This window comes from Balaenoptera physalus, assembly GCF_965194825.1.
Source record: "Balaenoptera physalus genome assembly, chromosome: 15".
Taxonomy (NCBI): Eukaryota; Metazoa; Chordata; class Mammalia; order Artiodactyla; family Balaenopteridae; genus Balaenoptera; species Balaenoptera physalus.
Window position 1 is genome coordinate 81,453,694 of NC_138894.1, and position 6,000 is coordinate 81,459,693.

The following is a 6,000-nucleotide window of genomic DNA, read 5'->3' on the forward strand; positions in this document are numbered from 1 at the left end:
AAGAGCAAAACAAGGCTTTTAAATGCACAGCTCCTACCAATTTCAAAAAGCAGCTTTCAAAAATGGACAGAGCTTCCAGTACAGAGAAAGCCCAGTGGGCCAGAGTTGTTCAGTAGAATCTCTTGGGGGGCTAGGAGGCTGTGATGCTATACCTAGGGTTTAATAAGGAAGTCTAAATACTATCTGACAGTCCTGTCCTGGCTATGTCAAGTGTACCCCAGACTGCCTTGCAGGGGACCCTTGTATGGTACCAGTTAGTTGATGAGTAGGGGTAAGTTAGTGACGGCAAAGGCCATTTTCTCTGCGTGGAATGGATTCAAATGCACTGAAAGTACTGGGTCAAAAGTTCAAAGCGGTGCTTGTTCATTCTTCTGGCAGAAGTAGGATCACAAGGGAGAAGGAGTTACACTTTGCAAGAACTGAAAAGAGTGAAGATTTTGAAGACATATCAACCAGCTCCAGTGAAAGGGCAGCTATACTGCACTAGATTCCTAAGACTACAAAAATTTCAGGCTGACGCTGTAACTTCATTCTGAAGGGAAAAATAAAAAGTGTTTCCTCTAGTTCTGGCAGCCCAGCAAGGAAAAAGAGGTATTAGCAGAAGTCTGAGCCTTCAGGGTTCTGGCCCACATCCCAGCCATATCCTGAGAAAATGGCAGGACTTCCAAAAATTCTTGTGGCAGGGATCTGCATTTCCTGTCCTAAATGGTTAGGCCATCTGGAATGTCTGTTATGGAAGCATTAAACTTATGGAACTGTCCTCACAGGCTCCCGAAAACACTTCAAGTATTCTACAGAATAAAAACAAGTGGAATAAAGCAAGCCATGTAGATTACCAACTCTTCCAGAGGGGCAGGCACAAATGTACTGGAGTGACATGGAAATATCAAAGTATAAAAAACTAAGAATTTTAAAGTACATTTCACTGAGTGATATCAAAGAGTCACTTTAAGATGTAGAACTGAATTTAATGCCAGGCCATTTTGGCCACGATTTTCTCCTGCAGCTCCTACAGCTATTTCCCTTATGTAGACAAATGGTCTCCATACAGGCAGGACCAAGCAAGACAGGCGGATCCATGCAACACCCCACACCTCCCAAAAAGCAGCCACAGTGCTTTAATGATGGAGAGACAGGCATATTATATCTATACACAAGACAGCATTACTCTTCTTTAGATACCACTGTCATTTTAGAATGTTCATGTAAAGGAACTGACAAGTTAAAATGCCTAACAGGAAATCTAGGCATAATGCAAACATGCACACATAGTGTATTAGTTTTCTGTTACTGCATAACAAATTACCACAAACTCAGTGTCCTTAAACAATACCTATGTATTATCTCCCAATTATGTAGGTCAGAAGTCCGAGCAGGCTTGACTGAGTTCTCCGCTTTGGGTATCAGAAAGCTAACATCAAGGTATCTGCCAGGCTGGGCTGTAACCTGGAGGCTCTGGGGAAGAACCCACTTCTAGGCTCATTCTGGCTGTTGGCATAATTCAGTTCTGTGGGCTGTAGGACTAAGGTCCCCATTTCCTCATTGGCTATCAGCAAGGGCCTGTCTCAGCTCCTTAAGGTCACCTATATTCCTTCTCATGTGGCCCCCTCTGTCTTCAAACCAGTAAAGCCCATTGACTCCCTCTCACCCTTGGAATCTCTGACTTTCCTTCTGCCTGCAGCTTGAGAAAACTCTGCTTTTCTAGTGCTCATGTGAGTAATTTAGGGCCACGTGGATAATCTCCCTTTTGATATATAATAAGGAACATAATCACAGGAGTGACCACAGGGGGCAGAGACCTGGAGATCATCTTGAAGTTCTTCCTACCACATATAGTTTGTGACGCCTCCTAAAGACAGAAACAGTTGAGCGCCTTCTTAAAAGACGAGGACTTGAGAGGAGGCAGCCTGCATTTTTGTGTGTGAAATGCACAACCACAAAGAGTGCGATATGTGGTGGCAGTTGTGGTTGTCACATCCCACGTGCTTGCCGCTTAGCATCCTTTAAAATGACCTCAGGCAGGGGCTTCCCTGGTGGCACAGTGGTTAAGAATCTGCCTGCCAATGCAGGGGACACGGGTTCAAACCCTGGTCCGGGAAGATCCCACATGCCGTGGAGCAACTAATCCTGTGCAACACAACTACTGAGCCTGCACTCTAGAACCCGCGAGCCATAACTACTGAGCCTGTGAACCACAACTACTGAAGCTTGCGCACCTAGAGCCCGTGAGCCACAACTACTGAGCCCATGCACCACAACTACTGAGACTGTGCTCTAGAGCCGGCAAGCCACAACTACTGAGCCTGCGTGCCACAACTACTGAAGCCCGTTCGCCTAGAGCCCGAGCTCCACAGCAAGAGAAGCCACTGCAATGAGAAGCCTACACACCGCAATGAAGAGTAGCCCCCGCTCGCCGCAACTAGAGAAAGCCCGCACACAGCAACGAAGACCCAAAGCAGCCTAAATTAATTAATTAATTAATTAAAAAATAAATAAATAAATAAATAAAATGACCTCAGGCATATATTCTACCTCTGCCTGTACAGTTCTTCCCCCTTTTGACTTCCTGCCTTACCCCTATACCCCATCATAGACGTCTCAGCCCTGAGGCCTGAAGAAACCGCAGCTTCCTCTGGCCATCCTGCTCTTCTGAATAGTTAGTGTTGTTAACTATGCTCTGTCCACACTGATCTCCCTATATACACCTTCTCTTTTCCAGTTCACTCTGAGCTCCTCAAGGGCAGCTAGAGTGCCAGAGGGGATTCTACTCACCTGTAAAACCCCTGCTAAACTCTGCATGAAACCTGACCCAGAACAGGTGCTTAGTGAATGACTGTAAGATTGAGATAGGTAGTGCCATTACCCTGCACTGTGGTATGTATAGGCAGTAAATTAGATGTCCAACAGCTTTGCATGCTGCTATGTTAACCAAACAGATTAAGGTTTAAGCCCCACAATAGCCAATCAATACATGTTGCAACACAGGATCCATACACTTCTGAATGAGTTTGTACAGTTCAGTTACCTTCTTTCTCCATTCAGGTAATATAATTCTCATATTTAATCTGTCGGCTGATACGTGTGCTCTCAGAAGCCAGGGGATTATCTTCTTTGCTCCTGCAAATGATATCAGAATTAGCTACAGTAAATATGTCAGTGCCACTTCTGCTCCAGGTAACCACATGATCTGGGGAAAAGGCAGCTATGGTCAATGAATTAGCTCTTCTCCACGCAGAGAATTCCAATCCCAGATCATCAACTCATACCAATGTCATTTCAACCCAAGGAACATACGAAGTTCATGCCACTGATCCAAATGTGATGTGGAGGTCTGATAGGTACTGCCAGGTCTATGAGGAAGGACCAGATGTGGAAGGTGCCTACAAGGGCCACTGCCAGATAGCACTCAGGAGTGGAGACACTGCCACTCAGAAAACAGCATTTAACCGCTGCCCTTGGAGCATAAGGAGATACCTCTCAGATATGCAGAGTCAGAGTGGGAAGACGAGTATGCACCATCGGGGCAGCTCTAAGGAAGCCCCTGATTGCAGAAATCGAATGCCTCCAGTAACATGAATGTAAATGTTGTCCTGAGGCTAACACAGATCCAGGGACTTTTCCTGAATAAAATGTAATTGGAGAGCAGCCAAATGGAAGAGGAGGTGGGGGAAAACTGTTGTGACTCTGAATCCAAAATGATATGTTCACAGAGGCAGGCTAGCCAGCCCCTAAAATGACCTGCCTCTTTGCACTTTCAGGAGATTAAACTCTGGACAGGTGTCCCACGGAATCAGGGACAGGGGCCAGATTTGGATACTTAAAAATATTAACTCTGTTCTCAATGGCCTTACTGGTGCCTCAGCAAGGTCACTGAGGGCAGTGTTAGTAATTTAACACTCTGTATAGGTCCTGTCCACATACTGGTTAAGTCTTAAGAGTATGCAAGGCTAAAAATGTAAAGAAAATAGATGAGCTATTTATAAACTGATTTTATAAGAAAAAAATCAGAAAATTGAAGAGGACTATAAGATGATGTCTTTATTGCTTACCATATATTATAAAGTTACCATATATTCTAACAATAATCTTCTGGCTTTATGCTTAAAAAGTTGTAGACTAAATAAGGCCTTCTTGGTAATCTAGCATAAGTCCCTTTACATAGGGTTCAAAAACTGTCCAGAATATACTGCAAGTGTGTCTTGCAGTGAATAAGTACATAATTGAGGTGGTTCTAAATAGATCAAGCTTTATAATATTTTGATTGAGTTGCTTTTGTTTTTGTTTTTTTTCCAGGGAGCCCTCTTGTGGGTAACAGGCATATTACTGATACAGATTTTCATTGACTTGGTTGGAAATGAGTCGGGGAGAATACTTCATGTTTCATTCATGATAAGCCTGAATATGTATATACTTTTGGCCCTCATATTGTTTCTTCATTTTTAACTTCCCAAATTCAATTATAGGATCCTAGACTTCTAAGCTTTCAGAGGACATTGAAGGTCATCTGGTCTGGTGTTTCCCAAACTGATTATCATTATTACCCAGAGAGCATTTTAAATGTACATATCCTTGGGTAATACTCCAAGATATCCTGGATTGCTAAGTCTGGAATGGGGATAGCAATCTTTATTCTTATAAATATCCCCAGGTGATTCTGATTCTGAATCAGACTTAACCCTAAAATTGTCCAACTTCCCTTCTAGTTATACTTGTTGCAACCCAAGGGATATTCATTTTTAAGGTTATTCATTCTCTTTCCAACTCAACTGTGAACTTGACAGGGACAGGGCCCTGCTTGACTTCCTGTCCCCCCAGAACCTAGTGTGGTGATGAGAAAGAGTAGGTACCCAGTAAATGTTTAGTAGATTGAGTTAGGTAATTCCAGTCTACTAATCTGTATTGTTGAGTATGCAAATTACAGTCCAAATGGATTTGCACTTTGGAAAACTTTCAACAGAGATTTCAGTATAAAATCTCATAATAGTCAATCAATACAATGACCTTAGAGAATCTAGGAGCATCCAAACAAGTATTGTGTGTATTTACAATCCTTATGTTGAATAGTAGGAATAAAGTTGATATTTGTTTTCCCTCACTTGCATTTAAAAAGAATGTCCTGTTATATTTCATTAGAGTTAATAAAGTTTTCCAGCCCTTCTCACCATTCAGTGTAACATACTCATATGAGAGCAGTAATGGAAAAAGACAGTCTGTGAGGAATTGCACAACATGGATAGTCTCATTTATATGCACAATTTTGAATTCCAAGAAAATAAGAAGCAAGTTACTATGCATTTACCTTTACAAATGCTGGGATGAGGCAAGATTGGATATAAGCAATCGGATCTGACGATAATATATTCCATTTGCAATTGTTAGAGATTTATGCAAGATAGCAGGTAACACCTTCCTTTTGAATTTCAAATGCCGAATAACCTTTTGAAGATAACAAGGGATATTCATCCGAAATAGTGGTAAGAAATTTATAACGGAGACCGCATAATTAGTTGTTATTTTTTGCAAGTACCGTATACTCTGATAGGAACATGGGTAGGAAAAAAATCCCTCAGGAAAAAGTCAGCTCCTTTTATTTTTTTCTTTTCTTTTTTACAGTCAAACAGCTTGGCACATTGGGTACCTAATAATTTAGAAGAATATAAATAAAATGTAAGACAGCATCCTGAAATGCTTATGAGCTCTACTGGATTTTCAGGTTTATTTCTAATGTGTAGCCTTATCAAAATAGCAAATTATGTGGGTCTGGGTTAAATTCTTCAGCATGATAGACATCTTTTAGTCCAGAACCTAGTCATTCAATATAAGAAGAAAGAAGCATGAATTTCATTACCTTAGGGTGATCATTCTTTACACGATGTTTTCCAAAATTCAACTTCAGGTTTACTCAGCATCTCAACTTTAGTAGCTGTACGCCAACAAGAGTAACACAACAGGTGTTCTCCATAGAACCATGACCTGACAATTCTTTTCATCTAGGCTAAT